This window comes from Pristiophorus japonicus, unplaced genomic scaffold (assembly GCF_044704955.1).
Source record: "Pristiophorus japonicus isolate sPriJap1 unplaced genomic scaffold, sPriJap1.hap1 HAP1_SCAFFOLD_252, whole genome shotgun sequence".
Classification (NCBI taxonomy): Eukaryota; Metazoa; Chordata; class Chondrichthyes; family Pristiophoridae; genus Pristiophorus; species Pristiophorus japonicus.
This window is the reverse complement of record NW_027252252.1, coordinates 675,899-695,793: the sequence shown is the minus strand read 5'-3', so window position 1 is coordinate 695,793 and position 19,895 is coordinate 675,899. Positions and strand designations below refer to the sequence as shown.

The 19,895-nt window shown below is 45.1% G+C and overlaps 1 non-coding gene across 1 annotated transcript; it reads left to right on the top strand.

Annotated features, from left to right (window-relative positions):
* Positions 1 to 19,066: 19,066 nt before the first annotated feature.
* trnak-uuu (transfer RNA lysine (anticodon UUU)) lies at positions 19,067 to 19,139 on the top strand. The gene has a single exon. It is a non-coding gene; the product is annotated as a tRNA-Lys (tRNA).
* The last annotated feature ends 756 nt before the right edge of the window (positions 19,140 to 19,895 follow it).

Sequence of the window (19,895 nt, the reverse complement as noted above, 5' to 3'; positions counted from 1 at the left end):
ACCTTTGTGGGTCATGACTACCGTGGCGCTGCCTAGCACCTGAATGAGCTCGTTTAAGTAAGTCCATGGCTATGCGTCAATCAGCAATAATTTTGGCCTCCTGGCCTTGGACGCCCACAACTTTTTGAACTGTTTGATACACATCAGGGACTGGCTGGCCCCCGTGTCTAGCTCCATTGATACTGGGATGCCATTGAGAAGCACTTTCATCATTAACGGTGACGTCCTGCTGTATTTACTGTATACGTGCTCCACATGAACTCGCTGAAATTCAGCTTCCAGCGATTTCCCCCAGCATTCATTTCTGCAGGTATTTTGCTCATCTTTGCAAACCCCGTCTGAGTGTGTGCCTCCACACCTCCAACATGAGCTGTTGTTGGAAACAAAAGGCCCCTTGCCAGTCGATCGTCTCTGACTGCCTCTGTGACTGTCCTTAAGTGCGCCATTAACAGGTGTTGATGGCTCCATTACTGGCAGCATTGTCCCTTGCAATGGCGTGAATCGCCGTTCGACTAGCCATTGTCTCTGTCAAACTCCCCCTCTGGGCTCGACTACATGTTGGGGCATGTCCAATTGCCCTTGCCTGCCTGGAGAACTGCGTGCTGCTTTGACAATGTTGATTCTCTGTCCCAACCATTCCTCAACACTCTCGTTCTGCTAGTGGCCATGCTTGCGTGGTTTAAATCCCAGTTTCTCGTCGCCATTGATACGTGCTTACTATACAGTATAGTATTGAGAGAAGATCAGTCTGTGACCTGTCCTTTATTCCATAGCACTCAAGTGATGGAGGTGGTGGAACTTCCCCTTTTATACCTGAATGTCCAGGTTAGGAGTGTCTCCCACACGTTCATCACCTAATGTTCATTGTTCTCACAGTGTACAACTTGTCAGTTTCTACATGGGTTACAATGCTGGTTGAATACATGACAGTTATCTTGCCGGTCCTTTCACCCAGTCAACACTCGCCTTCTCGCCCACATGCCTCCTATGAACACATACGACTAAAGCTTTGCCTTAAAACTCCCATCTGCTGCTGTAAGATGGTGGGTTGGAGGTAGCTAATGCCAAAAGGTAACAGAGAAAAGTGGATGCATTCTGCAGCGTAACAATTGTACCTGAAACTTCAGTCCAAACTATCAGAAGTATAAGGAGGGGTTTCTCTAAGTCAGGGTCGAATCACACCGCCCGGCATTTCCCGAGGCTGTGCTGCCATATATGTCCCACGCACTGCCCACTTGCACCGTTAAAGCCGCACAGGGCGAACTCTGGTGGGAATAATCTTCAGGTGAGAGGTTCATGCCACAGTAATGGGTCCTGTCCCACGATCAAACTAATATCTGCACTTTCAGTTTCACTTCTTTCACATCCTCTGCCTCATCTTCTGGAGCCATGGACTGTACCAACTCTGGCAGTAATATCCATGGACTGTACCAACTCTGGCAGCAATATCCATGGACTGTACCAACTCTGACAGTAATATCCATGGACTGCACCATCTCTGGAAGTAATATCCATGGACTGCACCAACTCTGGCAGCAATATCCATGGACTGTACCAACTCTGACAGTAATATCCATGGACTGTACCAACTGTGACAGTGATATCCATGGACTGCACCAACTCTGGCAGTAATATCCTGGCAATGGCTGGCCTCAAATCTCATCCTCTGCCCAAACACAGGAACCACACGTGGGGATAAGAGGAATCATCCGGCTTTGGATTGTTGGTCGACAGGGAAGGGACAGAAATGGAACAGATTTTCCCCCGGTCTCTCTCTCTCTCTCTCTCTCACTTTCTTTCTACCTGTTGCGGACTCAGCGAGAACAAATGGAGGGGCCGATTACTGATAAAACCAGCAACTCAACAGAAACTTGAATAGAGGATTCTTCATCCCGACGGATTAATGCGCTCTGCCTAATTGGTCATGGTCTTTGAATGACGAACCCAATACAATAATCACTACATTAGTGCCAGCACTTTTATGTTTCCTGGAAGAACAGGATGAATGAAAGTGGATGATTACGGTGGTAAACCCGTGATCACTGTTTGGGGAATTATGAGGTGATCCTCTAATCTGTTTGATTTACTTTCCACAACCCGCTGCTGTTTAATGGCACGGACCCATTTAACAATCCGTGTATTGGCCCATTTAAAGGCTGGATATTCGCACATTGAACACTCCAGTTATTCACCAATTTAACACAAGCTTTGAAACGCATGTGGTTTTAAATAACCGGCCGAGTATCATGTGATACTGGACTATTGACAACAGTTTTTGCACCAATAATAACATCAATGGTAGAATGCTTGTCTCCCAGGTTGGGTTAAATTGATGAGAAATTAAAATGACCATAATCGTGGTTTAACATTAGTTTGGTCGATATGTCACGATGGGTTTATATAAAGTATAACCCTTATCAAACACAGTAAAATATGAACAATTAGAAACTGCTGAGCAAGTCTACTCCGGTTCAGTTAAACCAATCACACCCATAAGGGACTGGTCCCCGCTGTCTTCCAGATGTGGATTCCCAGCGGTTTTATAATTATCCGTACTGTACGTGGATCCGGGATTCTGCTGGACCGGGACTTGGGAATGTCCTGTAACTGGAGCCGGGAGTGTGCTGTACCAGGATCATTGAGTGTGCTTTCATGGTACACAGGAGTGTGATGTAACTGGACCAGTGAGTGTGCTTTCATGGTACATGGGAGTGTGATGTACCAGGACCAGTGAGTGTGCTTTCATGGTACACGGGAGTGTGCTGTACCAGGACCAATGAGTGTGCTTTCATGGTACACAGGAGTGTGATGTAACTGGACCAGTGCGTGTGCTTTCATGGTACACGGGAGTGTGCTGTACCAGGACCAGTGAGTGTGCTTTCATGGTTCATGCGAGTGTGATGTACCAGGACCAGTGAGTGTGCTTTCTTGGTACATGGGAGTGTGATGTAACTGGATCAGTGAGTGTGCTTTCCTGGTACACGGGAGTGTGATGTACCAGGACGAGTGAGTGAGGTTTCATGGTACACGGCAGAGAAACAGAGTATCCCAATTAATCCAATCATCTCAATATCGAACAGACCATGAACACCTCCCATAACAATATGAAATACCCCGATATAACAAACTAGTGAGTACGGTTTCATGGTAAACGGGATTGTGTTGAACCGGGACACGGGAGAGTGATGTCCCGGGACACGGGAGAGTGGTGTACTGGGACACGGGAGAGTGGTGTACCGGGTCATGAGAGAGTCTGTACCAGGATCAGTAAGTGAGCTGTGCCGGGATCAGTGAGTGAGTTGTACCAGGATCAGTGAGTGAGCTGTACCAGGATCAGCGAGTGAGCTGTACCAGGATCAGTGAGTGTGCTGTACCAGGATCAGTGAGTGAGCTGTACCGGGATCAGTGAGTGAGCTGTACCAGGATCAGTGAGTGTGCTGTACCGGGTTCAGTGAGTGAGCTGTACCGGGATCAGTGAGTGAGTTGTACCAGGATCAGTGAGTGAGCTGTACTGGGATCAGTAAGTGAGCTGTACCGGGATCAGTGAGTGAGCTGTATCAAGATCAGTGAGTGTGCTTTACCGGGATCATTGAGTGAGCTGTACCAGGATCAGTGAGTGAGCTGTACCGGGATCAGTGAGTGAGCTGTATCAGGATCAGTGAGTGTGCTGTACCGGGATCAGTGAGTGAGCTGTATCAGGATCAGTGAGTGTGCTGTACCGGGATCAGTGAGTGTGCTGTACCGGGATCAGTGAGTGAGCTGTACCAGGATCAGTGAGTGAGTTGTACCAGGATCAGTGAGTGAGCTGTACCGGGATCAGTGAGTGAGCTGTATCAGGATCAGTGAGTGTGCTGTACCGGGATCAGTGAGTGAACTGTACCGGGATCAGTGTGTGAGCTGTACCGGGATCAGTGAGTGAGCTGTACCGGCATCAGTGAGCGAGCTGTACCGGGATCAGTGAGTGAGCTGTACCAGAATCAGTGAGTGAGCTGTACCGGGATCAGAGCGAGCTGTACCGGGATCAGTGAGTGAGCTGTACCAGGATCAGTGACTATGCTGTACCGGGAGACGGGAGAGTGCTGTACCGGGAGCAGGATTGCAGCAATGACATTACCTTCTGATCGGGCCGAGAAGCCTTAGAGACTTCCAACGCAGGACGAATGTATCACTGGGCAAAGTGTAGTTTTGTTTGGTCCACAATCTGCTTTATTGCACAATAGGTAAAACATACAGAACACTGAGAGCGATAGAGTCCAGTGTAAGCAGTTCAACATCAGTTTGGAAACTGTCACTAAAATAAAGATCTAACGAAAACTTTGGATTACAAGTTGAAGTACAAACATTGATTCTGTTTCTGTATTTATCCCAGTGAGGATGCAGAGATTAATCTCCTTCACAGTCTTCTTCCACCTTGATTTATTTCTGGTGTGTGACCTGATTTTCAAAAAAGTCTTTCTTCAAAGATCAGCAGAGATCCGAGAAAGTTTTCAACACTGAGAAAGTGTATTCCCCATGACTGAGGGGAAATGGTGAACTAATGATCTAATGTGTAAAATAATGGCACAAGGCTCCCATTGCCAATATACCCCTGGATACCGAGCTCAGCCCCTGACTGTCTGAGGCATCAATCCGCTCTTGGGTAACGTGCTGCCCTGGGGGAACACATGTCTGCAAGGACCCTACTATGATATTAACTTACTGTTGAGATTCAAATAGCTTGAGATATGTTTCACAAAATATAAATTACATAAAGCCGACAGTGAAATTAACAGAATATGACATAACAATATATGATATCAGAAAATATGAAACCTTCTCATCAAATTAACTTGAGCATCATTGTGAAAGGACATGTGACTACATTCCTCAAATCCTCTCTGAATTTCCTCTGGTTCACTGCGTAAATAAAAGTGTTCGTGCAGCAACTCAGGAGCTGGAGCATGAAGCTGATTTCCAATACAAATGTGGGCAGAGAAACAGAGTATCCCAAGTAATCCAATCGTCTCAATATAGAACAGATCATGAACACCACCCATAACAGTATGAAATTCCCCGATATAACAAACAGTACAATCATCGATTTCCTCCGGTTCTCCATCTCTGGGTCACTGGGGCTCTCGCCACTGCTCCGACCCCGGAGTCAACTGCGGGGTCTGCTGGACACTAAAATGTGTCTGACTGTTAAAGCATTGAACAATAGAATCAAAATAAATAGAATAAAAGGTGTAAAATGTAATGCAATAATTCAATGATTGTCCAGACCAGCGAACGAGATACGCCAATTGTCACGTGGCAAAACCATGGAGTGCTGGACAGCCAATATTCACTTGTACACAGAAAATACCAGAAAATGTTCCTCAGACAGCTCAGCACTGTCACTGTTCCTAGAACCACAGTCGCTGTTTGCTCCATGCAATATTTCGATTTCAGCTTCTGGCAACAAATGGCCACAAATCGATCGAAGGTGAAAGTGACCGTGAACCAGACAGAACAATCTGTGGCTACATAAAGCAGATAGCGTGGATATTACACATTCTAACGTGCAACAGAAAAAGAAATTGATCCCAATAAACAATAGAAATCTGCCTCAGTATCAGATCGATGATCACGACCAGTAGATCACCGCTGCCATGGCCACCAGGTAGTGAGTGACACATTTGGAGAGACCGCACTTTCCCCGAGACAGGATCACAATACTCACCACGTTAACTGTGAGCAAGAGGAAAATAGGGACATTATTCACAAACAGCGGACACATACAGTAGTTTGTTGTGTTTCCAAAGACATGACGGAGTCGGATCTATAACAGGTATAATATCGTTCTTCACAATAACATGACATGCACCAAGAATTTTGCTGCTTGGCATTTCATCAAGTGATGGAACCATTTCATATTATCGGTGATGGAGATACGTGGAGATTTGTAATCAGAGGAATCGGTAAATTATCGCAACATACGAGACACAATGGGACCAAATGAAACACGGTTCAAACCAGAACCTGATTTTAGAACAAACCCTAAAATAATGAATGGAGAAGTGTGAGCTTCACCTATACGTGAGCCAGCGGGAGAATGAAATGGGGGGTATTTGCAGGATTGAATTGCAGAGTGTACGAGTTAGTTGTTGGAGTGATACAGCTGAACTTACTGTCCTGAGGTGGGGATGGAATAGAAGAGGCATGGCAGTAAGAGGAATGGGACAATCGATGGTGCCCTTAAGATGGGATTGTAAGCTGACAACACCCACTCTCTGTGCTCATAGATCGACAATGGTCATTGGTTCAAGGCATTGAACGCACCTGTACAATGTCACAACCCAAACCTGGCTATCAAATGTTTGTAATCTACGCAATAGCATCATAGGAGTTACTGGATGAATAAAAATACTACAGTTCATCTAATTTACCTTGTAGCTTCCGGGTTGTCGCACGATGTATTGATGATTGCGTCGTTGTCTAATCAGAGCAATCAATCGCTGCCAACAGTGTACAATCGAGCCAGGCATGAGTGGAAGAGAAGCCCCCTGGTGGCGAGCATTGGGAAGTACAGATCCAACGTCACGTGTTCCCTCTCAGCAGCTACTTTTACCACATGACATGTCTCCAATTACAACTGCAGCAACAAGGTATTTATATCTCGTCTTTAACACAGTGAATCTTTCCAAGGTGCTCCGCAGGTGTATTATAATACAAAAAAATAATGTCCAGACACATAAGGATAAAGTGCGGCAGACGACCAAAGCTTAGTCAAAAAGGTCGGTTTGAAGGAGCGCCTTAAAGGTGGAAATCGAGGAAGAGAGACAGAGAGAGTTCGGCAGTGAATTCCAGAGCTTAGGGCCCAGGTAACAGAAGGCACGGCCACCAATGTTTGAGCGATTAAAATCAGGGATGCTCAAGAGTGCAGAATTAGAGGAACGCAGATATCTTGGGGGGTTGTAGGACTGGGGAAGTTTACAGAGATAGGGAGGGGCGAAGCCTTGCATGGATTTAACAACAATATTTTGAAATAGAGGCGTTACTTAACGGGGAGACAATGTTGGTCAGCAAGTACAGGGGGATGGGTGAACTTGGTGCGAGTTCTGACAGGGCAGCTGAGTTTTGGATCAGCTCAAATTTACGTAGGGGAGAATGTGGCTGGGCAGGAATGCATTGGAACAGTCAATTCTACAGGTAACAAAGGAATGGATGAGGGTTTCAGCAGCAGTTGAGCTGAGGCAGGAGTGGAGACGGGCGATGTTATGGAGGTGGAAAAAAGCAGCATTAGTTATGGAACGGTATATGTTCAGAAGCTCATCTCAAGGTCACATATACCAGCAAGGTTGCAAACATTGTGATTGAGCCTCAGACAGAAGATGGGGAGAGTGATGGTGTAATTGGCTGGAGAACGCAGTTTGTGGCAGGGACCGAAGGCAACAGCTTCCCAATATTTTATGGGAGAAATTGTCTGCTCATCCAGAACTGGATGTCGGACCAGAGTCTGAAAATTTAGAGTCTTTGGAGGGGTCAAGGGAAGTGGTGGTGACTTCGAGCTGAGTGTCATCAGCGTACATGGGGAAACTGACGCTGTGTTTTCGGATGATGTCGCCAAGGGGTAGCATGAAGATGAGAAATAGGAGGGGGCCAAGGATAAATCCATGGAGGACACCAGATGTAATGATTCGGGGGCGGGAAGAGAAGCCTTTGCAGGAGATTCTCTGGCTAAGATTAGAAAGATAAGAATGAACAAGCCGAGTGCAGTCCCACCCAGCTGGATGACTGCGGAGTGGCGTTGAAGGAGAATGGAGTGGTCAGCAGTGTGAAAGAATGCAGATATTTCAAGAAGGACGAGGAGGGATAGCTTATCTTTGTCACAGTCATGTAGGCTGTCATTAGTGACCATGATGAGCTGTTTCGGTAATGTGGCATGGGCAGAAACCTGAGTGGACAGAATCGAACATGGAGGTGGGAAAGATGCACACGGATTTGTGAGGCGACAACACATTGAAGGACATTGGCGAGGAAAGGGTGGATGGACATGGGGCGGTAGGTTCCAAGGACAGAGTGGTCAAGCGGTTTGCTTTTTTGAGGCGAGGGTTGATCACAGCAGGTTTGAAGGAGAGGGGGATAGAGCGCGAGGGGAGAGAACCATTAACTGTGTCCATTAACATGGGAGGCAGGAAGGAATGTTGGGTGGTGAGCAGTTTGGTGGTAATAGGGTCGAGGGAGCAGGAAGTGATACATGAACAATTTCAGCACAGATAAGTCATTAGGGGAGATTAGAGAGAAAGTGGAAACATATGCAAGTCCCGGGCTAGGGCAGGGCGATCCTTAGAGGAAGTTTGTCACGGTGGCCTAGGAGAAGGAAGCAAAGTGGCAGAGGCAGCTGATTGGATGGTCTCAATCTTAGAGACAAAGAAGTGCATGAGCTCCTAATATTGTTGTGGGAGGTGAGGGTGAAAGAGACTGGGGAGAGGGTTTAAGAAGACGGTTCGCGGTAGAGAATGGAAGCTGGGTTTCTCTTTGCATTCCAGAATGATTCTGGAGTAGGGAGCAATTTTGTCAGACAGGAGCAGGACCCAATAATACATTATTATTGGCGGTGAATGGCTAAACCAGTTGTCCGCAATATCCGTTTAAGTCTGTGTCTCTTGGACTTAAGGGAGTGAAGTTGGGTACTGCACCAGGGGGAACAGCCAGTGTGAGAGAGAGACAGATTGTTTTAATCGGGACTGGGCCAACAAATGTGGTGGTGAGAGTGTGGTTGAGCAGATTGGTAGCTGCAGAAATATCGTGGTGAATGGAGGGCCGAAGGCTGGACAGTTGGGATCTGGAAAGTGCAGTTGTAAGAGAGTCGGGAGAGAGAGTGTTCCAGGGCGGTCACAGAAGGACGTAGGGTTGGTGTGGGGCGAGGGGAAATATACAGATACTCCCTCCTGGAAAGGTAATTTCTGCAGCATATTTATCTAAATTGCCTCTGAATGAGTCAACTCTCACAGCTTCCACCATCTCCCGAGTGAGCCTGTTGGTATACATTTAAAATCACAACTAGTTTACTGGACAATTTCTGAATTACGTTACATGTTACAGTTGGAACAATGCTGCTCTTACTATAAATAGTGGAATAATATGATTCAAACTATAATTGCCCAGATTTTGCGGTCAGTGGAAACGTGATGGTGCTCATCGCTGACCTCGAACAATGCTGCCCACAAAGATCCAGTGATTCCTGTGGCATCAGTATCACCCCGCTGATAGTAACTTGCATTTGAGGGCAAGTATAGGGGATTTCCAGACTCCAGCAACAGTGATGTCATGAAGCTGGCTGAGCAGCCAATCACATTGAATTAATTCACAGATTGCAAATTGGGAAGTAATCTGCACTGATTATCCTTCACTTTTAAATTATTTTACAGAGAGAGAAATAAAGATTGGGACATACACGGGAATAATGTCGAAACTGAAATAATACAAGGAAACATGTTTTTTCAGTTATAAATAACATGGAATTTTTATCATTGTGGAAGATTTTGACATAACGTCGGTATAAAATTAAATGTTTAGTGCCAGGACGACGGTTCAGCAGTAATTCGAATGTAATACACGATCAAAAACACAGTTACGTTTCTTACAACAAGGCTTGACTAATTCCGGGGCTTTTCAGAGAGATGTAACAGCATAAAAGTTTAATTTATGTCAGCGAGTTGAATTGATTGCCGGCTGTGGGGAGTTTAACAGCGAGCCCTGGGGAGGAACAGGGAGTGGCTGGCAGCAACTCCTGGATTTCCGCCTGTAACTGCGCATGTGCTTACTCTGGACATTGCTCTCAGATTCACAGTTGTAATGATGGCAAATGCTCAGAGCAAATACCGGGCCATTACACCAAAACTGGGTTTCAGAAGTGAGAATCGTAGAATCGTAGAATAGTAGAGAACAGGAGGAGGCCAATCGGTGCATCGGATCTGTGCAGGCAAATATTTCCATTCTATTCAAACACTGTGACTCTTGGTCTTTTCCTCAAGTGGTTTGAGTGCACTCGGCTTTTAATTCATATAATGAATAAATCACAATCCAACAACGAATGGTGTCACTAACAAAACACTACACTGCAATGACTATGCATTCGATCAGCGATATGATGAACTGTATCAGGCAGGCACGGGATTCAATTGATAATGCAGATTCAGTCTCAGTAATCAAGCCATTAAATGTGCTGCATAATAATAAACCGGGATCAAAATTAGAACTGTAATTTAACTATTCAGAAACAGCGACATAACTTAAAACAGGAAATGATACTTAGGGGGTTGACTGTGGATGGGCAATGGCAGACATGGATGAATTCCAACAATTGTACATTCCTGTCTGGCGTAAAAATAAAAAAGGGAAGGTGGCTCAACCGTGGCTTTCTAGGGAAATCAGGGATAGTATTAAAGCCAAGGAAGTGACATACAAATTGACCAGAAATAGCAGCGAACCTGGGGACTGGGAGAAATTTAGAACTCAGCAGAGGAGGACAAAGGGTTTGATTAGGGCAGCGAAAATGGAGTACGAGAAGAAGCTTGCAGGGAACATTAAGGTGGATTGCAAAAGTTTCGAAAGGTATGTAAAGAGAAAAAGGTTAGTAAAGACAAACGTAGGTCCCCTGCAGTCAGAATCAGGAGAAGTCATAATGGGGAACAAAGAAATGGCAGACCAATTGAACAAGTACTTTGGTTCGGTATTCACTAAGGAGGATACAAACAACCTTCCGGATATGAAAGGGGTCAGAGGGTTTAGTAAGGAGGAGGAACTGAGGGAAATCTTTATCAGTCAGGAAATTGTGTTGGGGAAATTGATGGGATTGAAGGCCGATAAATCCCCAGGGCCTGATGGACTGCATCCCAGAGTACTTAAGGAGGTGGCCTTGGAAATAGTGGATGCATTGACAGTCGTTTTCCAACATTCCATTGACTCTGGATCAGTTCCTAAGGAGTGGAGGGTAGCCAATGTAACCCCACTTTTTAAAAAAGGAGGGAGAGAGAAAACAGGGAATTATAGACCAGTCAGCCTGACCTCAGCAGTGGGTAAAATGATGGAATCAATTATTAAGGATGTAATAGCAGTGCATCTGGAAAATGGTGACATGATAGGTCCAAGTCAGCATGAATTTGTGAAAGGGAAATCATGCTTGACAAATCTTCTGGAATTTTTTGAGGATGTTTCCAGTAAAGTGGACAAGGGAGAACCAGTTGATGTGGTATATTTGGACTTTCAGAAGGCTTTCGACAAGGTCCCACACAAGAGATTAATGTGCAAAGTTAAAGCACATGGGATTGGGGGTAGTGTGCTGACGTGGATTGAGAACTGGTTTTCAGACAGGAAGCAAAGAGTAGGAGTAAACGGGTACTTTTCAGAATGGCTGGCAGTGACTAGTGGGGTGCGGCAAGGTTCTGTGCTGGTGCCCCAGCTGTTTACATTGTACATTAATGATTTAGACGAGGGGATTAAATGCAGTATCTCCAAATTTGCGGATGACACTAAGTTGGGTGGCAGTGTGAGCTGCGAGGAGGATGCTATGAGGCTGCAGAGTGACTTGGATAGGTTAGGTGAGTGGGCAAATGCATGGCAGATGAAGTATAATGTGGATAAATGTCCGGTTATCCACTTTGGTGGTAAAAACAGAGAGACAGACTATTATCTGAATGGTGACAGATTAGGAAAAGGGAAGGTGCAATGAGACCTGGGTGTCATGGTACATCAGTCATTGAAGGTTAGCATGCAGGTACAGCAGGCGGTTGAGAAAGCAAATGGCATGTTGGCCTTCATAGCGAGGGGATTTGAATATAGGGGCAGGGAGGTGTTGCTACAGTTGTACAGGGCCTTGGTGAGGCCACACCTGGTGTATTGTGTACAGTTTTGGTCTTCTAACTTGAGGAAGGACATTCTTGCTATTGAGGGAGTGCAGCGAAGATTCACCAGACTGATTCCCGGGATGGCGGGACTGACCTATCAAGAAAGACTGGATCAACTGGGCTTGTATTCACTGGAGTTCAGAAGAATGAGAGGGGACCTCATGGAAACGTTTAAAATTCTGACGGGTTTAGACAGGTTAGATGCAGGAAGAATGTTCCCAATGTTGGGGAAGTCCAGAACCAGGGGTCACAGTCTGAGGATAAGGGGTAAGCCATTTAGGACCGAGATGAGGAGAAACTTCTTCACCCAGAGAGTGGTGAACCTGTGGAATTCTCTACCACAGAAAGTAGTTGAGGCCAATTCACTAAATATATTCAAAAGAGAGTTAGATGAAGTCCTTACTACTCGGGGGGGTCAAGGGTTATGGCGAGAAAGCAGGAATGGGGTACTGAAGTTCATGTTCAGCCATGAACTCATTGAATGGCGGTGCAGGCTAGAAGGGCTGAATGGCCTGCTCCTGCACCTATTTTCTATGTTTCTATGTTTCTATGATGGAAAGTGCGGCAGCTGAATCAGATTGCATTATCAATGCTTCTGTCAGTTAACTGTTCTGACTAATTTGTACAATTAAATAATCAACTGTATAATGCAGAAATTCCTAAATTTTGTGAGGTCATGAAACAATTTCTCAGCCGAAACTCAGACTCATAATTTAGAGCAAAGTGTCCCCTTTAAAGTGAGAGAATAAGTAATATGGCTGGTTCTATTGCCTGACAGAACGGTCAGATCTAAATACGACTGCTGAAATGGAACTAATAATGACAAATGAAAGACACAGCAACTATTGAACTGCTAGCAATGAATGGGAGTTCACATCAGTGCAGCATGGACCATAATCAAACACACACAGGAGCGATTCACAAAACAACGGAGAGGCAGGAGAGAGGAAGGAAGTCACGGAGAAAGACAGGAAGACAGAGAGAAAGAATGAATGAATGAATGAATGAATGAATTGCCGGAGTGCAGCATCTTTCATGACCACAGGATGCCCCAAAATATTTTCAGACATCGATGTCTTTTTGAAGTTTATTCGTTGCTATACTGCAAGGAAAGTAATTGAATAAAAATCTGGACACAGGGACTAAGAAGCCACTTACTATTAATCTCGGGTTATTGAAATACCGGCTGAAAGCAAGAACTTACCAGGGACACCGACAACAGCCAGCAGAGGATAGTAAATCTTTTGGACATCAAAAATTGCCAATAGAATCTGGAGCTTGATGAGAAAAGCAAGAGACATGTTTCCCTTCCAGTTAGAATCGATGAATCGATGGGAGCAATTAACGCTGGGAGCAATTCACCGATTGAGACAATGAGAAGATTCCCCTTATTTATAGGCGAGAGAATCCATCCAGTTTTAACATCTGGCCCCCTGCTGACTGGGTTTAGTTACAGTTACTGAACAAACAGATGATATCAAAAACTTTCATAGCAAGACTTTTGATAACATAAGCACAATTCCCAATTAGATAAAGCCCAGAAGACCCGGAGACAAAAGTCTCACATTCCTAAAAGAATGACATAAATGCCTTTTCTTAAAAAATTGATCAGGAAATACTGGTATTGGTAGAATCATAGAAAGCTACAGCACAGAGAGCGGCCATTGCGCTCACCGTGTCTGTTTGAGCTGAAAAGGAGCTCTCCAGCCGAATCCCACTTTCCAGCTCTTGGTCCGTAGCCGTGTTGGTTACAGCACTTCACGTGTATAACCAAACACTTTGTAAATACGATGCGGCTTTCTGCATTTACTACCATTCAGGCAGTGACCTCCAAACCCACACTAGTGTTTGGGTTCAGAAGTGTTCTTCACTAATCCCCTCTTATCCTTCAAATCTTTATTTAATTCTATCCCGCTTGGTTATTTCCATCTCTGCTGAGGGAATCAGCTCCATCCTAACCCACTCTATCTAGGCCCCACATCATTTCATGCACCGCAATCAAGTCTCCCCTCCACATTCTCTGTTCCACAGTAAACAACCGCAGGCTATCCAATCTTGTCTCATGGCTAAAATTGTCCAGTCCTGGCAACATCCTCGTGAATCTCCCTTGCACCCTCTGCAGTTCAATTAACATTTCCTGTGATTTGGTGACCAGAACAGTGCTCAGTACTCTCGCTTTGTCCTAACTACTGTTTTAAACATTTCAAGCATAATCTCCTTGCTCTTATGTTCTTGGCCTCGGCTAATAAAGGAAAGTAACCTATATGTCTTCTAAGCTATCTTATCTACTGGTCCTTCTACCATCAGGGATCTGTGGCCATACATTCTGTGGACAAGGTCCCGAAGTTCCTCTACCACTTATTGTGTATTCTAGTGCCTTGATTGCCCTCACCAATTAATTACCTTACACTTCTCCTGACTCAATTCCATTTGCCACTTTTCTGTCCACCTGACCAGGCCATTGATTTTAGACCACCAAAGTGGATAACCTCACATTTATCTACATTACACCACATCCACTGGTTCTCCCTTGTCCACTCTACTAGTTACATCCTCAAAAAATTCTAGAAGATTTGTCAAGCATGATTCCCTTTCATAAATCATGCTGACTTGGCCCGATCCTGTCACTGCTTTCCAAGTGCGCTGTTGTTACATCTTTAATAACTGATTAGAAATATAGAAACATAGAAATTAGGTGCAGAAACAGGCCATTCGTCCCTTCAAGCCTGCATCGCCATTCAATAAGATTATGGCTGATCATTCAACCTCAGTACCACTTTCCTGCTTTCTCTCCATATCCATTGATCCATTTGGCCGTAAGAGCCATATCTAACTCCCTTTTGAATATATCTAATGAACTGGCCTCAACAACTTTCTGCGGTAGAGAATTCCTAAGGTTAACCACTCTCTGAGTGAAGAATTTTCTCCTCATCTCGATCCTAAATGGCTTACCCCTTATTCTTAGACTGTGACCCCTGGTTCTCGAACTCCCCAGCAATGGGAATATTCTTCCTCCTCGAACCTGTCCAATCCCTTCAGAATTTTATATGTTTATATGAGATCCCCTCTCATTCTTCTAAACTCCAGTGGATACAAGCCCAGTTGATCCAGTCTCTCCTCATATGTCAGTCCTGCCATCCCAGGAATCAGTCTGGTGAACCTTCACTGTACTCACTCAATAGCAAGAACGTCCTTCCTCAGATTAGGAGACCAAAACTGAACACAATATTCCAGGTGTGGCCTCACCAACGCTCTGTACAAGTGCAGTAAGACCTCCCTGCTCCTATACTCAAATCCTCTAGCTATGAAGGCCAACATGCCATTTGCCTTCTTCACCGCCTGATGTATCTGCATGCCAAACTTCAATCATTGATGCACCATGACACCCAGGTCTCATTGCACCTCCCCTTTTCTTAATCTGTCACCATTCATCTAAGATTCTGTCTTCCTGTTTTTGCCAACAAAGTGGATAACCTCACATTTATCCACATTATACTGCATCTGCCATGCATTTGCACACTCACCTAACCTGTCCAAATCACCCTGCAGCCTCTTAGCATCCTCCTCACACTCACTCCGCCATCCAGCTTAGTGTCATCTGCAAACTTGGAGATATTACATTCAATTCCTTCATCTAAATCATTGATGTATATTGTAAATAGATGGGGTCCAAGAATTGAACCCTGCTGCACTCCACTGGTCACTGCCTGCCATTCTGCAAAGGATCTGTTTATTCCAACTCTCTGCTTCCTGTCTGCCAACCAGTTCTCTATCCATGTCAATACATTACCCCCAATACCACGTGCTTTAATTTTGCACACTAATCACTTGTGCTGGACCTTGTCAAAAGTCTTTTGAAAGTCCACATACACCACATCCGCTGGTTCTCCCTTGTCCTCTCTAGTTACATCCTCAAAAATTTCTAGAAGATTTGTCAAGCAAGATTTCCCTTTCATAAATCAATGCTGACTTGAACCAATCCTGTCACTGCTTTCCAAACACATTGCTATTTCATCTTTAATAATTGATTCCAACATTTTTCCCACCACCGACGGAACTGGACTATAATTCCCTGTTTTCTCTCTCCCTCGTTTTTTAAAAAGTGGTGTTACATTAGCTACCCTCCAGTCGATAGGAACTGATCCAGAATCAATAGAATGTTGAAAAATGATCACCAATGCATCCACTATTTCTAGGGCTATTTCCTTAAGTACTCTGGGGTGCAGCCTATCAGGCCCTGGGGGATTTATCGGCCTTCCATCCCATCAATTTCCCTAAACAATTTCCTGACTTATAAGGATTTCCTTCAGTTCCTCCTTTTCGCCAGACCCTCGAACCTTTAGTATTTCCGGAAGATTATTTGTATCTTCCTTAGTGAAGACATATCCAAAGTATTTGTTCAACTGGTCTGCCATTTCTTTGTTCCCCAGTATAAATTCACCTGATTCTGACTGCTAAGGACCGATGTTGGTCTTCACTAATCGTTTTCTCTTCACATATCTATAGAAGCTTTTGCAGTCAGTTTTTATGTTCCCTGCAAGCTTCCCCTCATACTTTATTTTCCCCCTCCTAATTAGACCCTTTGTCCTCCTCTGCTGAACTCTAAATTTCTCCCAGTCCTCAGGTTTGCTGCTTTTCCTGGCCAATTTATAAGCCTCTTCCTTGGTTTTAATATTATCCCAAATTTCCCTTGTTAGCCACGGTTGAGTCACCTTCCCTTTTTTATTTTTACTCAAGGCAGGGATGTACAATTGTTGAAGTTCATCCATGAAAGCTATAAATGTCTGCCATTGCCTCACCTCCGTCAACCCTTTAAGTCTCATTTGCCAGTCTATCCTAGCCAATTCGCGTCTCATACGACCGAAGTTACCTTTCCTTAAGTTCAGAATCCTAGTCTCTCAATTAATACTCTCACTCTCCATCTTAATAAAGAATTCTACCATATTACGGTCACTCTTCCCCAGAGCACCTCGCACAACAATGTTGCTAATTAGTCCTCTCTCATTACACAACACCCAGACAAGGATGGCAATCTCTCTAGTTGGTTCCTTGATATATTGGTCGAGAAAGCCATCCCAAATACATTCCAGGAAATCGTCCTCCACTGCATTGCTCCAGCTTGGTTAGCCCAATCCATATGCAGAATTAAGTCACCCATGATATCTGCTGTACCTTTATTGCACACATCCCTTATTTCTTGTTGGTGCCATACCCAACCTCACTACTACTGTTTGGTGGTCTGTACACAACTCCCACTAGCGTTTTCTGCCCTTTGGTAATCCACAGCTCTACCCATAAAGATGCCACATCATCCAAGCAAATGTCCTTCCTTACTATTGTGTTAATTTCCTCTTTAACCAGCAACGCTACCCCACCTCCTTTTCCTTTCTGTCTATCCTTCCTGAATGTTGAAAACCCCTGGATGTTGAGTTCCCAGCCTTGGTCACCCTGGAGCCATGTCTCCGTAATCCCAATTATATCATAATCATTAATAGCTGCCTGCGCAGTTAATTCATCCATCTTATTCCGAATACTCCTTGCATTGAGGCACAGAGCCTTCAGGCTTGTCTTTTTATCACACTTGTTCCCTTTCGACTTTTGCTGTAATGTGGCCTTTTTTGATTTTTGCCTTGGGTTTTTCTGCCCTCCACTTTTACTATTCTTCTTTCTATCTTTTGCTTCTACCCCCATTCTACTTCCCTCTGTCTCCCTGCATAGGTCCCATTCCCCTGCCATATTAGTTTAACCCCTCCCCAACAGCAATCACTCCCCCTTGGACATTGATTCCGGTCCTGACCAGGTGCAGACCATCCGGATTGTATTGGTCCCACCTCCACCAGAACTGGTTCCAATGTCCCAGGAATTTGAATCCCTCTCTCTTGCACCACTCCTCAAGCCACGTATTCATCTTAGCTATCCTTCTATTTCTACTCTGACTAGCACGTGGCACTGGCAGCAATCCAAAGATTACTACCTTTGAAGTCCTACTTTTTAATTTAACTCCGATATCCCTAAACTGAGCTTGTAGGACCTCATCCCGTTTTTTGCCTATAACATGAGTACCTTTCTGCACCATGACAACTGTCTGTTCACCCTCCTCATCCAGAATGCCCTGCAGCCGCTCTGAGACATCCTTGACCCTTGCACCAGGGAGGCAACATACCATCCTGGAGTCTCGGTTGCGACCGCAGAAACGCCTATCTATCCCCCTTACAATAGAATCCCCCACCACTATAGCTCTCCCAATCTTGTTCCTGCCCTCCTGTGCAGCAGAGCCAACCACGGTGCCATGAGCTTGGCTGCTGCTGTCTTCCACTGATGAGTCATCTCCCCCAACAATATCTAAAGCAGTATATCTGGTTTGGAGGAGATGACCACAGGGGACTCCTGCACTACCTTCCTACTCCTGCTCTGCCTGTTGGTCACCCATCCCCTATCTGCCTTTGTAACCTTCACCTGCGGTGTGACCAACTCACTGAACGTGCTATTCATGACATCCTCAGCATTGCGCATGCTCCAGAGTGAATCCATGTGCAGCTCCAGTGCCATCATTCAGTTTAACAGGAGCTGCAGCTGGATACACCTCCTGCCCACATAGTCGTCTGGGACACTGGAAGCGTCCCTGATTTCCCACATGGCACAGGAGGAGCATGGCGCGGGTCTGGGCTATCCTGCCATGACTTAATCCTTAAAATAACCTAATTTGGCAACAATGCCCAAGATTTCTTACTGACAAGACAATGAAAAAAGAAAAACTACTCACCAATCAACCAGCCAATCACTTACCCTCTTGCTGTGACGTCACACTTTGTTTTCTTTTCCTCCCAGGTTGGGGAGTCAGCACTGGTGGGGAAAACAAGACAAAGCAACACCTCCCACTCCCACTTGTCCAAACTGTCCCACTTAACAAACTCTTACCTTTGCACTCTGAGCTGCTGCTGCACTCCGAGTAAGGAAGTCTTGCTACGCCTGGAGTACTGCACACAGTTTTGGTCTCCTTATCTGAGGAAGGATACACTTGCCTTGGAGGTGGTACAACGGAGGTTCATCAGATTAATTTCTGGGATGAGAGGACTGTCCCATGGTGAGGGATTGTGTAGAATATGTCCATACTTTCTGGAGTTTCGAAGAATGGGAGGTGATCTCATTGAAATGTACAATATTCTGAAGGGGATTGACAGGGAAGCTTCTGAGCAGCCTGGTTAGCTCAGTCGGTTGAGCATGAGATTTTTATTCTCAGGGTTGTGGGTTCGAGCCCCATGTTGGGTAATTATTTTTCCTTAAATTTTATGTAGCTTTCACGGAAAAACATCATTAATGAATCCATAATCTTCTTTTGCACAATGAAAGAAATGCGAACTGAGGGAGAGTTGATAATTTAATCATCTGTTCTGTGATCTGCATAAGAACACAAGAACCAGGAGCAGGAGTCGGCCATTTGGCCCTTCGAGCCTGCCTTCTTTTGCACTGAAACAAATTATAACCGTGAGTTCAAATTAGCAGTGCGAGATATTTGCAGGGCAATTTCAATGCTTCACAAAACCATACCTTTCACTACAGCCACCCGGGATCGTTTCCCAGTTTGGGAAGTAACTTTGAGATCACCATTTGTAAAGTTAGGAGTGGGATTCGAACCCACATCTCCAGAGGAAGCTACAACCTGAACATAGCACCTCAGACCGCTCACCCAGACTGACTCTTTGTTATTCCAGTTGTGAGTTATTACTCTGGAAAGTTTCAGACCGGGCGCTTGTTCAGTGTTGCTGAAAGGCCTAGTGACCGGGATATCCTTTCTCCCGGGGTTTTCCTGAGCCTGTGCTCGGTGCACGGGGAGCTTTGCCCCGGGTCTGAGGTAGCTTGCAGCATGCGCGAATGTACCCCGGACTGCTTTTGTTCAATTTTAGCGCACACAAGTTTTTGTTTCAAAAATAATGTTTCCACCCAAGCTCGAACCAGGAACCTTGCGCGTGTGAAATGAATATGATCATTGCTGCACTACAGAAACTGCAACTCAGCTCAGTGTCC